Source organism: Entelurus aequoreus, linkage group LG15 (genome assembly GCF_033978785.1).
Source record: "Entelurus aequoreus isolate RoL-2023_Sb linkage group LG15, RoL_Eaeq_v1.1, whole genome shotgun sequence".
In the NCBI taxonomy this organism is placed as follows: Eukaryota; Metazoa; Chordata; class Actinopteri; order Syngnathiformes; family Syngnathidae; genus Entelurus; species Entelurus aequoreus.
This window is the reverse complement of record NC_084745.1, coordinates 17,081,027-17,103,320: the sequence shown is the minus strand read 5'-3', so window position 1 is coordinate 17,103,320 and position 22,294 is coordinate 17,081,027. Positions and strand designations below refer to the sequence as shown.

Sequence of the window (22,294 nt, the reverse complement as noted above, 5' to 3'; positions counted from 1 at the left end):
TAAGTCATATTTTTGGTTCATTTAATAGTTAAAACAAATGTACATTATTGCAATCAGTTGATAAAACATTGTCCTTTACAATTATAAAAGCTTTTTACAAAAATCTACTACTCTGCTTGCATGTCAGCAGACTGGGGTAGATCCTGCTGAAATCCTATGTATTGAATGAATAGAGAATCCTTTTGAATCGGGAAAAAATCGTTTTTGAATCGAGAATCGTGCTGAATTGAAAAAAAAAATCGATTTTGAATCGAATCCTGACCCCAAGAATCGATATTGAATCGAATCGTGGGACACCCAAAGATTCACAGCCCTATTGTTTATGTTTTTTGTTTGTTCCTTTTAGGCCCTTCTTTAAAAAAAAAAAAAAACAGCTCAGTTTTTTATATGGCAAACACAAAATATGCAACACTTTCCCCAAAAAATATCTCAAAGTGGAATATTTAATGTGACGTAATTGGAGACTTGAATAGGTCAGTAATTCATGACACTGATTTTGATTCATATTATTTTTTTAAGAAAGAAACAACCTGCAAGGCAACTTTGTGTTATTAGAGTAAACATTGCAACATTTTCTTGTTACATTTCACCTGTTTGCTCTTTTATACCACTTTTTATGTTTTTTTATTTTTTTCAATCATATTTTTAAAAAGTGCAGTGAGGCCGTTAAAAAATGACCTGCGGGCCGCAAATGGCCCCCGGGCCGCACTTTGGACACCCCTGTACTACACAAACGTTAGTCAAAGATCCTCTTTATGACTGGAAAGTTCTGCTGAAAGGACCTACAGTACTGATAAAATGCTAGTCAAAGTTCCTTTATATATAAGAAGAACACTGTATTTTTAAGTACTCGCCGCTAGTCAAAGATCCTCTATATGACATGAGCGATCTGCTCTTTTTTTAAGGATTTGCTGCCAAAATGGTAGTCAAAGTTGCTTTATAGATAAGAAGAACTCTGTATTTTTAAGGACTCGCCGATAGTCAAAGATCCTCTGATGACATGAGAACTCTGTATTTTTAAGGACTCGCCGCTAGTCAAAGATCCTCTATATGACATGAGCGATCTGCTCTTTTTTTAAGGATTTGCTGCCAAAATGCTAGTCAAAGTTCCTTTATCTATAAGAAGAACTCTATTTTTAAGTACTTGCCGCTAGTCAAAGATCCTCTGATGACATGAGAACTCTGTATTTTTAAGTACTTGCCGCCAGTCAAAGATCCTCTATATGACGTGAGCGATCTGCTCTTTTTTTAAGGATTTCCTGCCAAAACGCTAGTCAACGTTCCTTTGAGTTCAAACCCCGGCCGAGTCATACCAAAGACTATAAAAATGGGACCAATTACCTCCCTGCTTGACACTCAGCATCAATGGTTAGAATTGGGGGTTAAATCACCAAAAATGATTCCCGGGCGCGGCCACCGCTGCTGCCCACTGCTCCCCTCACCTCCCAGGAGGTGATCAAGGGTGATGGGTCAAATACAGAGAATAATTTCGCCACACCTAGTGTGTGTGTGACAATCATTGGTACTTTAACTTTAACTTTTTTTTAAATATAAGAAGTTTCTTCTGGCTAAAACAGCCCACTCGTTAGCAGCTATAGCGCCACCTGCTGCTCTGGCATGCACTTGACAGCCTGTGAATTCATTTTGGAAGTGTTTTTTCAGGCTGTAAAATGATGTCAAAAACTGATAATTTCTCCATCTTAGCTTTTCCTTACATGTCAGCGCGTCTTTGAAGAGCATCAGTATCTTCATGCCTCATCCAGCTCTCAGACATCTTTAACAGGTGTCTCTCATGACTTCCCACAAGGATCTGCGGGTCGGTGGCTGAGTGGATCCATGTGTGCGGAGAGAAAAACAGAGGCTAAGCAACATGAAACATTATCAAACATGTCACACATGTTTCATCTTACACTTTGTGCTTGATGGCGTCTTTCATCCGTTTTTATGGGGACTCGAACCCCCGCATGGTCACCTCGTTAGGAGGAGGATGCTGGAAATTGATCAGATCCAAGTCCTAGCCATTTGACTTAAAACACAAAATTTGTTTTACATTCATATTTTGCATTCAACTAGTTTCCTTGTTGTTTTCTAATACATTTTTTTTAATATTTGTGCATTTTTCTAAATTTCATTATTTTGTATGCTCACAAACTCCTATTAGTTTTGTCAACCCTACTGCCACTACAGTAAAAGTATACTACATGTAGACTATTCTAATATGAATCAAGGAAGTGTCTCCCCCTGCTGGCCATTGCACATGTGACGCTGCGTTGATACAGTGTGTCCACACAGGGGCGCTACATATTTAAAGTCCATCCATCCATTTTCTACTGTTTGTCCCTTTCGAGGTCGCGGGGGGTGCTGGAGCCTATCTCAGCTGCATTCGGGCGGAAGGCAGGGTACATCCTGGATAAGTCGCCACCTTATCACAGGGCCAACACTATCACATGTGATTGTTTTTATTTATTTAATTGACTAATTGTGATTATTTTTCAAAAGTGATATCTAAATACATAGATTTTCAAGATTGTAATTTTAATTATGCATCTAATCAAATAAAACATAACTTTGTTCATCACTCTAACTAATGTGGTATGACAATGATGTAATTACATTTTTTCTTAGTACACTACTCATAAAGTTAAGTTAAAGTTAAAGTACCAATGATTGTCACACACACTAGGTGTGGTGAAATTTGTCCTCTGCATTTGACCCATCCCCTTGTTCACCCCCTGGGAGGTGAGGGGAGCAGTGGGCAGCAGCGGTGCCGCGCCCGGGAATCATTTTGGTGATTTAACCCCCAATTCCAACCCTTGATGCTGAGTGCTAAGCAGGGAGGTAATGGGTCCCATTTTTTTATAGTCTTTGGTATGACTCGGCCGGGGTTTGAACTCACAACCTACCGATCTCAGGGACCAAGAGAAGAATTAAATTTCCAGTGACAAATATTTATTTTACAATGTTTTGTGTTGGTTTACTTTTGAGACTGTAAACAACAATTTAAATCCAATACATAACATTTACTTGGAATGAAAACGAGCCGAAAGAGGACTTTTCATATTTATAATTATAATATTTATATTGTACATAATTACTGTTTGATTTTATAACTAAGTATGCTCTTATTTTATTTTCAGTCAATATTTTTGTACGCTTTATTTTATTTCTCCATCTAATTATTACATTTAAATTCATTTGTTTGTTCTCACTTTTAATTTATGTGGCTGGTTACCACCACATTTGTATGTATTACACTACTCATAAAACCACAAGAAGTGATTTTCATTTACACTGACAAATTATATACTGTACATACACATATACATACACACATATATATATATATATATATATATATATATATATATATATATATATATATATATATATATATATATATATATATATATATATATATATATATATATATATATATATATATACATATATATATATACATATATATATATACATATACATATATACATATATATATATATATATACATATACATATATATATACATATATATATATACATATATATACATATATATATATATACATATATATATATACATATATATATATACATACATACATACATACATACATATATATATATATACACATACATACATACATACATACATACATACATACATACATATATATATATATATATATATATATATATATATATATATATATATATATATATATATATATATATATATATATATATATATATATATATAATACACACACACACACACAGGTATATATATTCATACATATATACATATATATACATACAAATGTGGTGGTAACCAATAAAAGTACATTAATAACACGCTACATAAATTAAAAGTGAAAGCAATATATATTTACACAGTATATATATATATTTACACAGTATATATATATATATATATATATATATATATATATATATATATATATATATATATATATATATATATATATATATATATATATATATATATATATATATATATATTGGGGTACCTGATTCTCACCAAGACACAAGATTGGTTTTGCAGCAAGCCGAAAAGGGCATTTATTGCACAAGTCTTTTAGGAAGGGCGGGGTGTGGAAGTAGCAAACTTAAAGTGTCCATTAATAAACATAAATATCTCCCATCTGGGGCTCTCAATCCTTCACACAGCACTCTTCTTTAAAAGGTCAAAGGTCATTGCCGCCTGATGCACCTGCCTTGACACAGAGGAGAGCCAGACCTGAATGAGGCAGAGTTAAGAATAGTTTGTAGCTGGGCCCCACCTGGCCGCACAGCTGGTGGCACTTCAGGCTGATTGAGCAGGTACTGGGGATGCGATGATGCGGCCAAGGCTGGGGCGTTGTCCTCTGTGTTCCACTCTGCCCCCATGCCCTGGCTCCTCCCCTGTGAGGTGCCTACCTGTCAGGGGGTGCCTGAGTGAGACTCCACATATCCCCCCCCTAAGCTCGCCGGTCGGTCCAGGAGCTTCTTTGTCCTCTTCGTAGAGCCGGGACATGGCGTCTGCATGTGGGATCGCCTTCCCAGGCCGATATTCCACGGTGAAGTGGTAATTCTGTAATTCCAGGAACCAGCGTGTGACGCGATCGTTTCGATCCTTATTTGTTGACATCCACTTCAAGGGGGCGTGGTCTGTTACCAAGGTGAAGGTCCTACCCCATAGGTAGTAGCGGAGGTGGTGTATGGCCCACTTGACTGCCAAGCACTCCTTTTCTACTGTGGCATAATTTCGCTCATGGCTCTGGAGCTTCCTACTAATAAATGTCACGGGGTGCTCTTCTCCGTCCACGAGCTGGGCAAGCACGGCTCCAATGCCGGTGCCTGAGGCGTCAGTGTGGAGGATGAACGGCTGACTGAAGTCGGGGGCTTTCAACACCGGTTCCTCACACAGGGCTTTCTTTAACATCTGGAAGGCAGTCTCGGCCTCAGCCGTCCAGGTGACATGATGGGGCAGTTTGTTCCTTGTCAGTTCATACAACGGTGTTGCAATCGTAGAGAAATTTTTAATAAACTTTTGATAATAGGACACCAGGCCAATAAATGATTTCACTTGCTTTTTTGTCAAGGGGCGGGGCCATTCCCTGATGCGCTCCACTTTGCGGGCCTGGGGTTTCACGCAGCCTCTTCCTATTGTGTAGCCGAGATAATCCGTCTCCGTCAGACCCACTCGGCACTTCTTAGCGTTGACAGTTAGTCCGGCACGTCTAAGGGCTCCTAGGACCGCGTCGAGATGCTGGAGATGGAGAGACCAGCTGGTGCTGTGAATCCCAATATCGTCCAGGTAGGCGGCTGCGTATTCTTGGTGGGGTCGTAGAATTCTGTCCATCATCCTCTGGAATGTTGCAGGGGCCCCGTGGACCCCAAACGGCAAGACGGTATATTGGAATAGCCCCTCTGGTGTGGAGAAAGCCGTTTTAGGTTTCGCCCTTTCCGTCAATGGCACCTGCCAGTAGCCCTTGGTCAGGTCCAGGGTGCTGACGAAACGAGCAGGGCCGAGCCGCTCTATCAGTTCATCTACTCTGGGCATGGGATAAGCATCATACAGTGAAATCTCATTCAATTTGCGAAAGTCATTACAAAATCTCAGGGACCCGTCTGGTTTTGGCACAATAACAATCGGGCTGGACTATGGACTATGGGATTCCTCTATTACTCCCAGTTCTAACATTTTCTTTACTTCTTCTTTTATAGCCGCCCGCCTGGCTTCTGGGATTCGGTAGGGTCTTTGTCTTATCACCTTTCCGGGTTTGGTCTCAATGTCATGTTTGATCGCCTGGGTCCTTCCTGGCAGTTCCGAGAGGCGGTCCTGGTTCCGTCCCAGAAGTTCCTTCACCTCCTGCTTTTGGGACGGGGAGAGGTCCTCTCCTATAGGTACCGGGGGAGTGGTATGGGGAGAGTGTGCAGTTAAAAACGCAGTAGCTGGCAACGGCTCTGCCGCATGCCATTTTTTCAGAATATTTACATGGTAAATTTGGTGACCTTTCCGCCGGCCTGGCTGGTTTACCTTGTAGTTGACGGGGCCCATTCGCTCAATTACCTCGTAAGGCCCCTGCCATCTGGCCAAGAACTTGCACTCGCTGGATGGAACTAATACCAGCACTTTTTCCCCAACTTGGAACTCTCGGAGTGTGGCACCTCTGTTATATGTTCTTGCCTGTTCTCTTTGGGCTTTTTCCATATGTTCTCTTACCATGGGCCAGATTTTGCGAGCCCGGGCTTGTAGTTGGGCGACATGGTCAATCACACTGCGGTGTGGCGAGGGTTGGTTCTCCCAGGTCTCTTTCGCAATGTCCAGCACACCTCTGGGACGTCGGCCATAGACTAGCTCAAAGGGGGAGAAGCCAGTGGACGCCTGGGGCACCTCTCTGATGGCAAAGAGGACATATGGAATGAGGTGATCCCAGTCTTTTCCGTCTTCGTCGGCTACTTTTTTTAGCATCTTCTTCAACGTACAGTTGAAGCGTTCCACCAGGCCATCTGTCTGAGGATGATATATAGAGGTTCGTATGCGTTTCACTTTCAGCCATTTGTACAGCATGGTTAACACTTGTGACATAAAACATGTGCCCTGGTCCGTTAAAATCTCATCGGCAATTCCCACTCGGCTAAACATCATAAACAGTTCATGTGCTATCGCTTTGGCTTAGGCTGTGCGTAATGGTACAGCCTCAGGATATCGGGTGGCATAATCTAGTATTACCAGTATGTAGCGATGTCCTCTGGCTGACTTTGGGAGTGGTCCAACGATGTCCATTGCCAGACGTGAAAACGGGGTGCTGATGATGGGGAGCGGGACCAAGGGGTTTCGATAGGTGGGTCTCGGTGCATTCTTTTGGCATTCGGGACAGCCCTTGCAAAAGTCTTCTATGGCTCGTTTCACACCGGGCCAATAGAAGCGGGTTATTATGCGGTCATACGTCTTTTGTATACCTAGGTGACCTCCCAGCTGATGAGTGTGGGCAAGATAAAGCACCCGGGAGATATGAGACTTTGGCACCAGCAGTTGCTCAATTATGTCCCCGCCCTTAGTTAGCACCCCTCTATACAGAAGGCCATTTTTTATCATAAAATACGGTGAATTAAGTGCACTCACCCCTTCACATTTCTGTCCGTCAATTTCCACGACTTGCTGTCGGGCCCAGCTGAGGTTCTGGTCATTCCACTGGGCAGTGGCAAACTTGCCCGTTTTAGGGTTGCTGCTCTCTTCTGGCATGGGGAACTCCACAAAGGGGTCCCCTTCCTCTTCTGCCTTCTCCTCCTTCCTGCTCTCCCGTCGCTCCTCTTCAGCAGAGCTGTCACTCAGTGGGGCCTCTGACGAGGGCCTAAACGCGGGGCAGGCTGCAAGCGGTCTCGTACCTTTTTGTCCATTGTTGTGGCGGCGACGCTGCCGTGGAATGGCACCTGGGATGTAGCTCGGGGTTCAGTAACGGTCAAAGAGTACACAGTCGGACCCAATAAGTAGTGGAACAGGTAGGTTTGGTACCACTCCAGCTGGTACCAGTGCCTCACCTCGGGGTGTCTGAATGTGTATGTGTCTCACCAGGTACTGGCGTACATCTCCATGTACGCACGTCACTGGAACGGTGTCTTTGCTGAGGGGTCCGGCCAAGTCAGCGTGTACCAAGGTCACAGCGCTCCCATTGTCCAGCAATGCATGTGCATCAGTCCCTCCGATCTTTATTGGAAGGCTGGGGCGTTGTCGTCGTCGTCCATTCCCCGTGTGGAGGCATGGTTTGCCTGCATCTGAGCTGGGGGCTGTGGCCATGGAGACATCACGGTCGCGTTCCGGGCACGCCCAAGACATGTGGTCCGGGTGTCCACACACATAACATTTCCGATGTGGGGCCCGACTGGGTCTCTCAGGGGCAGCGCCCTGAGGTCGGGGTGGGGACAGAGTTGGCGGTGGCGCTCTTCGGCGGTCACGCCCTAGCCTCTCTTCCCCGGTGGCTCTGGCCGTTTCCATACGAGTGGCTCTCAGCATTTCCATGCTCACTTGGTGGTTTTCTAATAATGCCACCAACTGCTCCACAGTTGAAGGGCTTACTTGTGCGGCATACTTCCGGGCATCAGGCGGCAAGGCTCAGATACAGCGGTCTATCACCAGTCTGTCTACAGAGGGGGGGTTCCCTTCGCTCGTTAGCCAGCGGTGTGTTAGGCGGAGCAGTGCGGCTACCTGCTGTCGCGGGGCTTGTGTGGGCTGGAAGGTCCAGTTGTGATATCGCTGGGCCCTGGCAGGCAGACTGCACCCTTGGCTGTCGAGAATGGCTTTCTTTAGTTTCTTAAAGGCCTACTGAAATGAATTTTTTTTATTTAAACGGGGATAGCAGATCTATTCTATGTGTCATACTTGATCATTTCGCGATATTGCCATATTTTTGCTGAAAGGATTTAGTATAGAACAACGACGATAAAGATTGCAACTTTTGGTATCTGATAAAAAAAAGGCTTGCCCCTACCGGAAGTAGCGTGACGTAGTCAGTTGAACATATACGCAAAGTTACCTATTGTTTACAATGATGGCCGCATGAAGTGAGAGAGATTCGGACCGAGAAAGCGACAATTTCCCCATTAATTTGAGCGAGGATGAAAGATTTGTGGATGAGTAAAGTGCAAGTGAAGGACTAGTGGGGAGTTGAAGCTATTCAGATAGGGAAGATGCTGTGAGAGCCGGGGGTGACCTGATATTCAGCTGGGAATGACTACAACAGTAAATAAACACAAGACATATATATATACTCTATTAGCCACAACACAACCAGGCTTATATTTAATATGCCACAAATTAATCCTGCATAAAAACACCTGCGTGTTTGTTACGCTAGCTCCTAGCTCCTCTGCTAGCTCCTAGCTCCATAGAACACGCCAATACAATTCAAACACCTGATCAACACACACAATCACTCAGCCCAAAAGACCGTTCACCTACCCCAAGGTTCATAAAGCTTATATATTTTTAAAAAGTTACGTACGTGACGCGCACATACGGTCAAGCTATCTAATGTTTAGCAGCCAAGGCTGCATACTCACGGTACCTGATATTCAGCTGGGAATGACTACAACAGTAAATAAACACAAGACATATATATACTCTATTAGCCACAACACAACCAGGCTTATATTTAATATGCCACAAATTAATCCTGCATAAAAACACCTGCGTGTTTGTTACGCTAGCTCCTAGCTCCTCTGCTAGCTCCTAGCTCCATAGAACACGCCAATACAATTCAAACACCTGATCAACACACACAATCACTCAGCCCAAAAGACCGTTCACCTAACCCAAGGTTCATAAAGCTTATATATTTTAAAAAAGTTATGTACATACGCAAAAAAAAGTTGCGCACATACGGTCAAGCGATCAAATGTTTAGAAGCCAAATCTGCATACTCACAGTAGCACGTCTGCGTCTTTGTCATCCAAATCAAAGTAATCCTGGTAAGAGTCTGTGTTGTCCCAGTTCTCTACAGGCGTCTGTGTATCGAAGTCAAAAGTCCTCCTGGTTAGAGTCTCTGTTATCCGAGTTCTTCCATCTTGACTGCATCTTTCGGGAATGTAAACAAAGAAGCGCCGGCTGTGTACTGTTGTGGCTGACTACGTTCGAAAAATACGTCCATTTCGCACCGACAACTTTCTTCTTTGCTTGCTCAGCTTCCTTCTCCATAATGCAATGAACATGATTGAAACAGATTCACGAACACAGATGTCCAGAATACTGTGGAATTATGAAATGAAAACAGAGCTTTTTCGTATTGGCTTCAATGTGGAAGGCATACCCGTGTTCGCCGGTCTACGTCACGCGCATACGTCATCCTCAGAGGCGTTTCGAACCGGAAGTTTAGCGGCAAATTTAAAATGTCACTTTATAAGTTAACCCGGCCGTATTGGCATGTGTTATAATGTTAAGATTTCATCATTGATGTATAAACTATCAGACTGCGTGGTCGGTAGTAGTGGCTTTCAGTAGGCCTTTAAAGTCTCGAGCATCCGCCAATGCCAGGTCACTACACACCCGCTGGGCTTCTCCAGTGAGGAAAGGTGCCAGAATGGATCCCCATTCAGCTACTGGCCACTTCTCCCGGGCCGCAGTGCGCTCGAACAGCTCCAAGTAGGCTTCCACATCATCCTCACCCGATAACTTAGTTAGGACTGCAACGGGTGCCCGTGTACTAGCCACATCTTTAGCAATTTTGGTTACTAACTCTTGTACTGCACTTTGAAGTTCAGCTTGGCTTTTTAACAAAGCACTCAGTGCTTCTGCGTGTGCCATCATGAGAGGTTGGCGTGAATCAGAGTGCCCGCATTCTCCACCGTATGTGGTACCTGATTCTCACCAAGACACAAGATTGGTTTTGCAGCAAGCCGAAAAGGCCATTTATTGCACAAGTCTTTTAGGAAGGGCGGGGTGTGGAAGTAGCAAACTTAAAGTGTCCATTAATAAACATAAATATCTCCCATCTGGGGCTCTCAATCCTTCACACAGCACTCTTCTTTAAAAGGTCAAAGGTCATTGCCGCCTGATGCACCTGCCTTGACACAGAGGAGAGCCAGACCTGAATGAGGCAGAGTTAAGAACAGTTTGTAGCTGGGCCCCACCTGGCCGCACAGCTGGTGGTCCTCTGTGTTCCACTCTGCCTCCATGCCCTGGCTCCTCCCCTGTGAGGTGCCTACCTGTCAGGCGGTGCCTGAGTGAGACTCCACAATATATATATATATATATATATATATATATATATATATATATATATATATATATATATATATATATATATATATATATATATATATATATATATATATATATATATATATCTACATTGCCTGGCAGTAAGTCGGACACGTTTCCAGTGAGGGTTGGACTCCGCCAAGGCTGCCCTTTGTCACAGATTCTGTTCATAACTTTTATGGACAGAATTTCTAGGCGCAGTCAAGGCGTTGAGGGGATCCGGTTTGGTGGCTGCAGGATTAGGTCTCTGCTTTTTGCAGGCAGATGATGTGGTCCTGATGGCTTCATCTGGCCAGGATCTTCAGCTCTCACTGGATCGGTTCGCAGCTGAGTGTGAAGCGACTGGGATGAGACTCAGCACCTCCAAGTCCGAGTCCATGGTTCTTGCCCAGAAAAGGGTTGAGTGCCATCTCCGGGTTGGGGAGGAGACCCTGCCCCAAGTGGAGGAGTTCAAGTACTTAGGAGTCTTGTTCACGAGTGAGGGAAGAGTGGATCGTGAGATCGACAGGTGGAACGGTGCGGCGTCTTCAGTAATGCGGACGCTGTATCGATCCAATGTGGTGAAGAAGGAGCTGAGCCGGAAGGCAAAGCTCTCAATTTACCAGTCGATCTACGTTCCCATCCTCACCTATGGTCATGAGCTTTGGGTTATGACCGAAAGGACAAGATCACGGGTACAAGCGGCCGAAATGAGTTTCCTCCGCCGGGTGGCGGGGCTCTCCCTTAGAGATAGGGTGAGAAGCTCTGCCATCCGGGAGGAACTTTTTGATTGATTGATTGAGACTTTTATTAGTAGGTTGCACAGTGAAGTACATATTCCGTACAATTGACCACTAAATGGTAACACCCGAATAAGTTTTTCAACTTGTTTAAGTCGGGGTCCACTTAAATTGATTCATGATACAGATATATATTTTATAAGATATATACTATCATCATAATACAGTCATCACACAAGATAATCACATTGAATTATTTACAATCCGGGGTGTGGAGGGGGTTAGGTTTGGTTGTTATCATCAGTCATCAACAATTGAGAACAGAGAAATGGACATTGAAACAGTGTACGTCTGATTTGGCAGGATATGGACAGTAAGTAGTGGACACAGAGAGAGAGAGAGAGAGAGAGAGAGAGAGAGAGAGAGAGAGAGAGAGAGAGAGAGAGAGAGAGAGAGAGAGAGAGAGATCAGAAGGCATAAGAAAAAGTATCTGCATTTGATTGTTTACATTTGATTATTAGCAATCCGGGGAGGGTGTTAGTTTAGGGTTGTAGCTGCCTGGAGGTGAATTTTATTGCGGTTTTGAAGGAGGATAGAGATGCCCTTTCTTTTATACCTGTTGGGAGCGCATTCCACATTGATTGATTTACTCAAAGTAAAGCCGCTGCTCCTCCACATCGAGAGGAGCCAGATGAAGTGGTTCGGGCATCTGGTCAGGATGCCACCCGAACGCCTCCCTAGGGAGGTGTTTAGGGCACGTCCAACCGGTAGGATGCCACGGGGAAGACCCAGGACACGTTGGGAAGACTATGTCTCCCGGCTGGCCTGGGAACACCTCGGGATCCCCCGGGAAGAGCTGGATGAAGGCTGGGGAGAGGAAAGTCTGGGATTCCCTGCATAGGCTGCTGCCCCCGCGACCCGACCTCGGATAAGCGGAAGAAGATGGATGGATGGATGGATGGACAGATATATATATATATATATATATATATATATATATATATATATATATATATATATATATATATATATATATATATATATATATATATATATATATATATATATATAAATATATATAAAAAACATATATATGTATGTATATACATATGATTTGTATTTATTTTATTATTATTATTAGTGGTAGTATTATTATTTATTTTTAAATAAAATAAAAACTATATTATATTTACTGTATATATATATATATATATATATATATATATATATATATATATATTTGTTTTTTTAAGTAGTAAACATAAATTTAATTTAAACCCATGATAATGAACTTATAATAAAAAGGAGCAGAAAGAGTAACTTCCATATTACAAATGGTATTATGTTCATTTTATAGGTTATTAGTATGTATATATGTTACTACTTTAAAATTTGATTATATTGTTAATTCAATTTATATTTTATTTTAATACATACTTATGGACATTTGTTTTTATTTCTATACCTAATAACTAAATCAACATTTTGTTTGTTCCGCAATACAAAATATTTTTAAGAACGTTATCCAAAAATCCAAATTTTCATTTACGAATTTTTTTAATACAACATGACTTTGCTGACATAAATATTCTTGGTTTTGCACTGCAGCATTTATTAGTACAGCATTAGGGCACCTGAGGTCCTCATTTGTCTCTGTCATGTGATTGGTCGGCAAGAAGATTAGCGTGTTGTGCTAAAGAGCTGCAGGCATATGCGAGTCTCCGATTAGGATTCAACCGACTTCTTCCACTTCATTAGGTACACTTAGCACATACTGTACATTACATGAGGTCCAATTGCAAATCTGGATGTAGGAATATGTCTTTAAGAAGATAATAACGTGGACTTTGTTCTTATACATTGTAATACACAACGCACAATGACAGAACAGTGGCTCTACCTAGTGGTCAATTTGCTCAATTATTTTTTTCTTGAACAAAAAAACAGCATCAATCCTCACAAAATCTTGTGAATTGAAGGGTGTTTTTATATGGTGGACATATTTATTATTTGGTGGACATATTTAGCTTCCGTTTACAAAACAAACGAACTGCTGATGAAGAAAAGTCTCTCGAGAATCGTCTTCCAGAATGGGATTTGGATGAACGCGGGATTAGATGTGTGCGTGCGTGTGTGTGTGTGTGTGTGTAAACTAACACCAGCTGGCATCCCTCCCGTTAGCCGAGATAGCAAAGTGTGTAAGTGTGTAAGTGTGCAGCGAAAACAAAAACAAAAGGGAGACGAAAAAAAGGGACCTAGAAAATCAAAGTAAACCTCACAAGGTCAATGCTTGCTGGAAACCAATTGAAGATGGCCGCCAGGCTGGCCGCCAGCAGCGCTACCAATCAGCAGCGATGGTTCCCATGACAACAACAGTCCGTGTTACAGTAAATGCTTGCTTCATTTTTCTGGTTTATTGTTTGATGAAGATATGTAAAGAAGTTCAAGCGTTCGCACACAGTGTATCTAGTACAATTTTTGTATTCACAGTTTTATTATGTCCTAATTTTTCTAGTATGATTTATACTTTTTCCATACATATATACTGTACATTTTATTATTACCTATTACTTGTGTGTTTTTCTGCATTCGTAAAATGCTTTTGTGCTACAAAAAAAAAAAAAAAAAGCAACAGTCAGGGTGTGAATCTTTGGGGACCTAACGATTTGATCTGATTCTGATTCCTCGGGTGACAATTCCATTCAGAATTGATTCATAATTCAACACGATTCTTGATTCAAACTGATATTATATTTGGTGTAAGAATTATAAAGAAACCTTGTCAAAACCGGTTACAGGTTAGAAAAGCTCCTTTTGGTTGCATGAAGATGGCCTCAGAACGTCTTTTTAAAAAAGGATTCTTATTAAAGAAATGTTGAATCGATTCAGAAAAGGGATGATTAAGAATCGCGATTCGGAAGTGAATTGTTTTTTTTTTGTGCACCAATACAAAATAGTGACAAAGCATGGGGTTTTGGCACCACCTTGTGGAATGTTTAAAATGAAAACAGCAACAAAAATGTATAGTCAATATGTCGGAATCTTTGCCACTAATAGAAAACTGTTGTTGTAAATTAAAATTATTCCGATCCACATATATATATATATATATATATATATATATATATATATATATATATATATATATATATATATATATATATATATATATATATATATATATATATATATATATATATATATATATATATATATATATATATATATATATATATATATAGATATGTATATATATAGATATGTATATATATAGATATATATATATATACCACATACAGTGGGGCAAAAAAGTATTTAGTCAGCCACCCATTGATTGTCAATGGGTGGCTGACTAAATACTTTTTTGCCCCACTGCATATATATATATATATATATATATATATATATATATATATATATATATATATATATATATATATATATATATATATATATATATATGTATATATATATATATATATATATATATGTATATAAATATTAGGGCTGCAACTAACGATTAATTTGGTAATCAATTAATCTGTCGATTGTTAATTCGATTGATCGATTAATAATCGGATAAAAGAGACAAACTACATTTCTATCCTTTCCAGTATTTTGTTGAAAAAAAACAGCATACTGGCACCATACTTTTTTTGATTATTGTTTCTCAGCTGTTTGTACATGTTGCAGTTTATAAAAAAAATATATATATATATATATATAATTTAAAAAATACACATAAAAATTGCCTCTGCGCATGCGCATAGCATAGATCCAACGAATCGATGACTAAATTAATCGCCAACTATTTTTATAATCGATTAGTTGTTGCAGCCCTAATATATATACATACGCATATGTATACATACACACACACACACATATATATATATATATTTTGTTGGAAGCATATCCATATTTAAGTGTTACTTCTTTCTAAACTCCTATAGTCATATAAAGAATAGCTAGTATTCTTCCTTCTTTTGAGTCTCATAGTAAGGTGTTGGCCTTCTAGATTGGAATGTGTCAGAGTAGAGATAACTCGGAGTAGTCTAAACAGCAGGTGGGGGGGGGGGACAGGAGAAGGAGGAAGTAGACAGGAGTTCCGGGGTTTTGGTAGACCGATCTGGACCGGTCTACACATCCAAGCTGTGTACGGCAAGGATGGGACTTTGCTGACTTCAAGTGAGGAAGTCGTGAGGAAGTCGTGGGGCGTTGGAAAGAGCACTTTGAGGAACTCCTGAACCCAACTACATCAGACACACCCTCCCTGATAGGAGCAGGGCCTGAGGATGATGGGGGATCGACGTCGATCTCTCGGAGTGAAGTCACTGAGGTAGTTAGACAACTCCACGGTGGCAAAGCTCCGGGGGTTGACGAGATCCGTCCAGAAATGCTGAAGGCTCTGGGTGTTGATGGGCTGTCTTGGTTGATACGCCTTTTCAACATTGCGTGGAAGTCTGGGACAGTGCCGAGGGAGTGGCAGACTGGGGTGGTGGTTCCCCTTTTCAAAAAGGGGGACCAGAGGGTGTGTGCTAATTACAGGGGTATCACACTACTCAGCCTCCCTGGGAAAGTTTACGCCAAGGTACTGGAAAGGAGGGTCCGGCCGATAGTCGAACCTCAGATTCAAGAGGAGCAATGTGGATTCCGTCCTGGTCGTGGAACAACTGACCAACTCTTTACGCTTGCGGGAATCCTGGAGAGGGCCTGGGAGTATGCCTATCCAGTCTACATGTGTTTTGTGGATTTGGAGAAGGCGTATGACCGCGTCCCTCGGGAGATCTTGTGGGAGGTGCTGAGGGAGTACGGAGTGAGGGGAACCCTGCTGAGGGCCATCCAATCTCTGTACAACCAAAGCGAGAGTTGTGTCCGGGTGCTTGGATGTAAGTCGGATCCGTTTCCAGTGGGGGTTGGTCTCCGCCAGGGCTGCGCTCTGTCACCTATCCTGTTTGTGATTTTCATGGACAGGATTTCTAGGCGGAGTCGTGGCCATGGCGGAGAGGGTATACGTCTCGGGGGGCTAAAGGTTGCATCACTGCTGTTTGCAGATGATGTGGTCCTGATGGCACCTTCGGTTCGTGACCTTCAGCTCTCACTGGATCGGTTCGCAGCCGAGTGTTCAGCGGCTGGAATGAGGATCAGCATCTCCAAATCTGAGGCCATGGTTCTCAGCAGGAAACCGATGGTTTGTACAGTCCGGGTAGGGGACAGGACTCTGTCCCAGGTGGAGGAGTTTAAGTATCTCGGGGTCTTGTTCACGAGTGAGGGAAAGATGGAGAAGGAAATCAGCCGGAGAATCGGAGCAGCTGGGGCAGTATTGCAGTCTCTCTGCCGCACTGTTGTGACGAAACGGGAGCTGAGCCAGAAGGCAAAGCTCTCGGTCTACCGAGCTATCTACATTCCTACTCTCACCTATGGTCATGAAGTGTGGGTAATGACCGAAAGAATAAGATCGCGGCTACAAGCGGCCGAAATGAGTTTCCTCAGAAGGGTGGCTGGCATCTCCCTTAGAGATAGGGTGAGAAGTGCAGTCACCCGAGAGAGACTCGGAGTAGAGCCGCTGCTCCTTCGCTTGGAAAGGAGCCAGCTTAGGTGGTTCGGGCATCTCGTGCGGATGCCTCACGAGCGTCTCCCTAGGGAGGTCCTCGTTGCACGTCCCACTGGGAGGAGGCCCCGCGGCAGGCCAAGGACCAGATGGGGGGATTACATCTCCTCTCTGGCCTGGGAACGCTTCGGAATTCCCCAGGAGGAAGTCGCAAATGTTGCTCTGGAGAGGGAAGTCTGGGGGTCTTTGCTGGAGCTGCTGTCCCCGCGACCCGATTCCGGATAAGCGGTTGAAGATGGATGGATGGATGGATCTGGACCGGGCTAGGGAACGCTTGGGTGCTGGGTTGGTCTCAGGTTTGTCCTCTAAGCTTTGAGAATAAACTACAAAATACCAACTATTGCCTGGAGATTGAATATAAACATCAGCGTATTGCCATAAAAAGAATCTGGGAGAGACTAGCAATTTGAATTCCCCATTGGAGGAATGCTGGTCAACGCAACAATTTGGGGGCTCGTCCGGGATGGCACGCTGTTGATTGATGACTTCTTGCAATCTTCTGGACAGACTCAATTGGCCAATTCAATGTAAGCAGAACCTTTCTTTTTAGATAAAATCTGCGTTAGGAGTCTGTCCTGAAGTCTGTAAGTCAAACACTGTTTTGTAATCCCAGGCACAGAGTGGTGATTTTGATAGATTGATTGCATTTTTGCCCTGTCCACCATTTTACATAATAGTTGTATATAGTGGTCAACTCATGTCATTGTGTCTTGAATCTTTCATCTGTGCCTGATAAAGTTATTGGTTAAAGTCTATCCGTATATTAAAATTCGCAAGGTTAAAGTCCTTCTGAATAATACGGTAAAGTTCTTGGTTAAAGTCCGTTCGTATTTTTAATTCTGAGGTTGGAGTCCTTATTAATAATACGATAAAGTTGTTGGTTAAAGTCCGTTCGTATTTTTAATTCTGAGGTTGGAGTCCTTATTAATAATACGATAAAGTTGTTGGTTAAAGTCCGTTCGTATTTTTAAATCTGAGGTTAGAGTCCTTATTAATAATACGATAAAGATTACCGTGACGGGCTGCTTCACTGACGAGTAAGCAAATAGTCGGGTGTGGTTCGCCCTGGGGATTTGGTCACCCCTAATAGAGTTCAAGGTTAAAGTCCTTATGAAAAATACGAGAAATACATTCTCGGGTTACGGATGGGGCATGAGAGACACAATGACCACAGGGTTTGACATGAACAAGTGTGACAGATAGAAATGTGATGGCGGTCGGGGAGGAATGTGATGAATCATTACTGTTTTTGATGATCAATTGAATGCACGGTTGTCGACAATGGAATTAGCAGGTACAGTTTAAAAAGAAAAAAAGAGAACGTTCCTTGAAAGGGTTAAGAGGGGGTTTACAATACTCGAAAAGTCGTGAACTCAAACGTCTGGTAAAATAAGGAAATAAAAAAATAAAATAAAATAAAATAAAAAAGTAACTGGAAGTTTTATGGTAGGTGAAACGCAGAGAGAGTGCTCGTGTGTGTGTGTGCTGCTGAGTGTGTGAGTGTGTGTGCGGGAGTGCTTACGCGTGCGTGTGTGTGTGTGCTGCTGAGTGTGCGTGTGTGTGTGTGTGTGTGTGTGTGTGTGTGTGTCAAACAACCCGCCCAGACTTTGACTAGGACACCGCCCCCTACTCCAGTGACAAGAAAAGGAGGTATTAATACGCCCCCTCTAAGATTAATCCTGCCTCCGAAAATTAACCCCTTGTACACGTCTGACCATTTTCTCCGGCAGACATTTTTGACACATGACATTAACACTTTGGACATATTACAATATAAGTCTCTTGCCGATGCATACATGCAAGCCATTGTTGACCTTGCTTTCCCACCTGTACCTCCGGGAGGGAACCTTTGGCCAAACACTTTGGACAAAGTTAACCCTGATATACACGGTGCCAAAAACAACATATGGCAGGGACATTTTATTCATCCCATGCAAAATAGGGCTAATGACAGAGCAACAAGGAGGCAACTACTTAAATTACAGATCGCCGAAGATAAAAAGTCAAAAGAACCAAAAGGTCAAAAATCAGATAGGGTATATTCAGCTGTGGGTGACCTTGCTTTTGAGTTCCAACAGGTGGAGGAAAGAATCCTCAACAGACGTGAGACCAGACGTTTGGACTCGGGTGGTGGACAACACAATAATTCAAAGCCAGTCCGGGGTGGAAACTGTTACATCTGCGACCTGCCGGGTCACTGGCAACGTGAATGTCCTAACTCCTCTGAACGAGACAGGCCCCGGTTTGCAGCCAGAACATCATACCGGCGTGGCAAAGCACACCCACCGCAGGAGCCCCCGCAGGAGATACAGACTGGCCCCCTGCTGGACATGAGTGTCAACGGACAATGTTATCAGTTCGTGATTGACACTGGCGCCACCCATTTGATTCTGAATGCAGAGGTACCAAAGAAACTGTGTGCTTCCTCTTAAAAGGTCGAAGGCTTCGCTGGGGTCACAAGAAGGTTGCCTGTCACCAAACCACTTCCGGTTCAGATTGCTGGACACACACTAAAGCACCCCTTCGTGATTGACCTGCACAAACCCTGCCTAATTGGTAATGACCTCCTTTACAGACTGTACCCTGACATTCAATATCGCACAGAAGGAACCTTCCTGGTGTTACCTGACGGCTCAACCACCAAGCTGCGACACCACTACCAAGGCTCCTCCAGGAGCTCATACCACAGCCTGAAACAACAAGAATGGCTGACATCCAGCTGCTCTGGCAGTGGAGGCCCTGACTGGCTGAGATGCTTCCGTGTGTACTGCCACCCGACTCGCCATATGTTATGATTATTTATATATGTTGGAACTCAAGGTGTGGCTGCTCATGTTGACCTATCTTTGCAACAGCTAGCATGATATAAGATGGACACAATTGATGTCCCACATTGTTCCCTTGCTCTCTGTCTCGCCTACAAAACCAAAGAACTTAGGTCCAATGATAAGACACGGCGTAGCTGCCACACATTACACCGACACCCAAATACCACATTTTCAATTGTTTAGGTTTAGCCCATGGTTATGTTAAACACATAACTATGGGCTGCACTTTAGACACCTGTAGGCTACGAGGAGCTAGCAGCTACACAACAGCTGAGCTAAAACGACACATTACACATTTAAGCATATCAAATAATTATAGTTGCTCATTACATACACAAAGTTGCCATGGCAGAAGTCTGATAGAAAATATTCAGTAACAAACGTGTCCGCATCATTCAACTTTCTACAACATGAGCTTGACTTAATGAATTATTGGTGCCACCAGGTGTGGTAAAAATTCAAAATACTATTGCTAAAGCATCCGCCATAAGGGTAGTATTTTTGTAGTATTGGTGACAATATAAATATAAGCATATTTTGTTACTTTCACCATATTGAATAAGTTACATAAAAGTTAGGGTTCAGATGAGTTTGAGTTAATTGTGATATTGCTACGGGGTCCCCTACCCTAACAACACCCCCCAGTGGACCATAGAGGCTGAAGAGACAATCATTGACCTCAAACATGACCTGCCCTCCGCTACTTGACTATTAGCTGACCTTTTTCTTAGATGTTTCTGAAAGTGATAGTATGACCCCCCCCATGGAAGGAGGACTCAGCGTAAAACCAAAATGGTATTTCACACAAAAAATTGCAGAATTTGTGTGCCAGTTCTTCTGTACAGATTCCCTTCCGCCCGCTGAGAGGGTCAAGATCAAGGTCATCAAACGCAAGTGGACGGAGCCCAGGTGGACTGGTCCCTTCTAGGTCGTAGAACGGACGTCCCACGCCCTTCGACTGGCTGGTGGAGGGGACACCTGGTACCACCTCTCCCTCTGCACTACAGCTGAAGAACCTGACAGATTACCAGCGGATGTCATTGCTGACATCGCCACATCATCTGCCCCACAGCCCAGGAGACGAGAGAGATTTTCTACCTACATTACTCTTTTCAACTTCTATATTGTATATCCTTGTGTGAGACCAATCCAGTATGCTAAATGTTTCTTAGTTTTTCTTGCTTGTTTTCAGCATAACTGTATGTGTCGTTACATTAAGTGAAAAGTTTGATGTTTATCCCCGTTTTGTTACCTAAATTACTCTGATATTGATAGACGAAAGGCAGGATGTTACACTTGGTAGTGTTACCTGACGGACTGGTGCTTGGGCGTGTTCTACTGTCTTTGTGTCTCAGTTCATCCTTCCTGACGACAGTGACTGACAAGTGTCTAAGAACATACAGCGGACTTTAAATAGACTGGGTCAAAGAGGATAGCAAGACTTATTTTTTGACCTGTGCAGTGTGATTAATTACACAATAACTATTACCGTGGTAATAACCTCTATATTTGTTACGACTCAACCCTGAACCATTGGTGTCGGATGCAGACAACATACTCTGGTAAGTTGTGCCCATCGTCCCTTTTATGTTGTTTTGGGGCTTGACCTGACTGATACAGACGCTAAAGGAATTATTAAAATGAATGTCCTTGAGAGGGCGTTAACTACCTCTACACCCTCTGTAGCACCTAAAGTACCACCCCACCTCGGTGGTGTTTCAAAGGCTCACATCCGTGCGTGCTAATGACACCACCGAAGGCCTGGTAACTTTGACCTTTGACCTTAGGAGCGGGTGCAGACAACCTGTGGCTCAGGTGGATGCCAAAACCTGGGTGACTGTGTTGCTTCTTCCGCTGGACGTCCCTTTTCCCACACTTACCCCGCCCCTTTTAAGTTGACTGACATGTGTACCCTTCTGTTGACAATGCCACCCGACTTCTTCCCTTTGTGGCCCAAAAGCTGAATTACACACGTTTTCAAATTACAGGACCCTCTTCGTCCCCCAACAAATTGGGTGACATCAACCGTTACTGGTGCACCACACTGATAGATGGCTCTAGGATAGGCCCTTAGGCACGAGCTGACTTATTCTGGTGTTGTGGGGAGCACAAATTGTACATTAGAATCCCGACGTCAGCCGTTGGGCTTTGTGCTATGGTTAGACTGGTGACCCCAGTCACCAAATTAACACCCCTTGGAACTCCTGTTTCAGCGGCCTCTCTAACTCCCCGCCGCCGTTGAGACTAACCAACCTGACTCGTGACGCCGTTGAGGGACTTGCTGAACAACTTGCCCCGACCTCCCTCAGGGCCGTTCAGATCCGCATAGCCCTTGACCGCATCCTAGCCAAGGAAGAAGGAGTGTGTGCAATGTTTG

General features: G+C 43.0%; 1 long non-coding RNA gene across 2 annotated transcripts in view; it reads right to left on the bottom strand.

Annotated features, from left to right (window-relative positions):
- The window catches only part of LOC133629865 (uncharacterized), a 40,048-nt gene that overhangs the window by 5,227 nt on the left and 12,527 nt on the right, over positions 1-22,294 (bottom strand). For both annotated transcript variants that reach the window (XR_009821142.1, XR_009821143.1), the window contains exons 3-4: positions 1,911-2,026; positions 1,716-1,824 (exon numbers count right to left, since the gene is read on the bottom strand). This is a non-coding gene — a long non-coding RNA (uncharacterized LOC133629865). The remainder of the gene's footprint in view (positions 1-1,715; positions 1,825-1,910; positions 2,027-22,294) is intronic.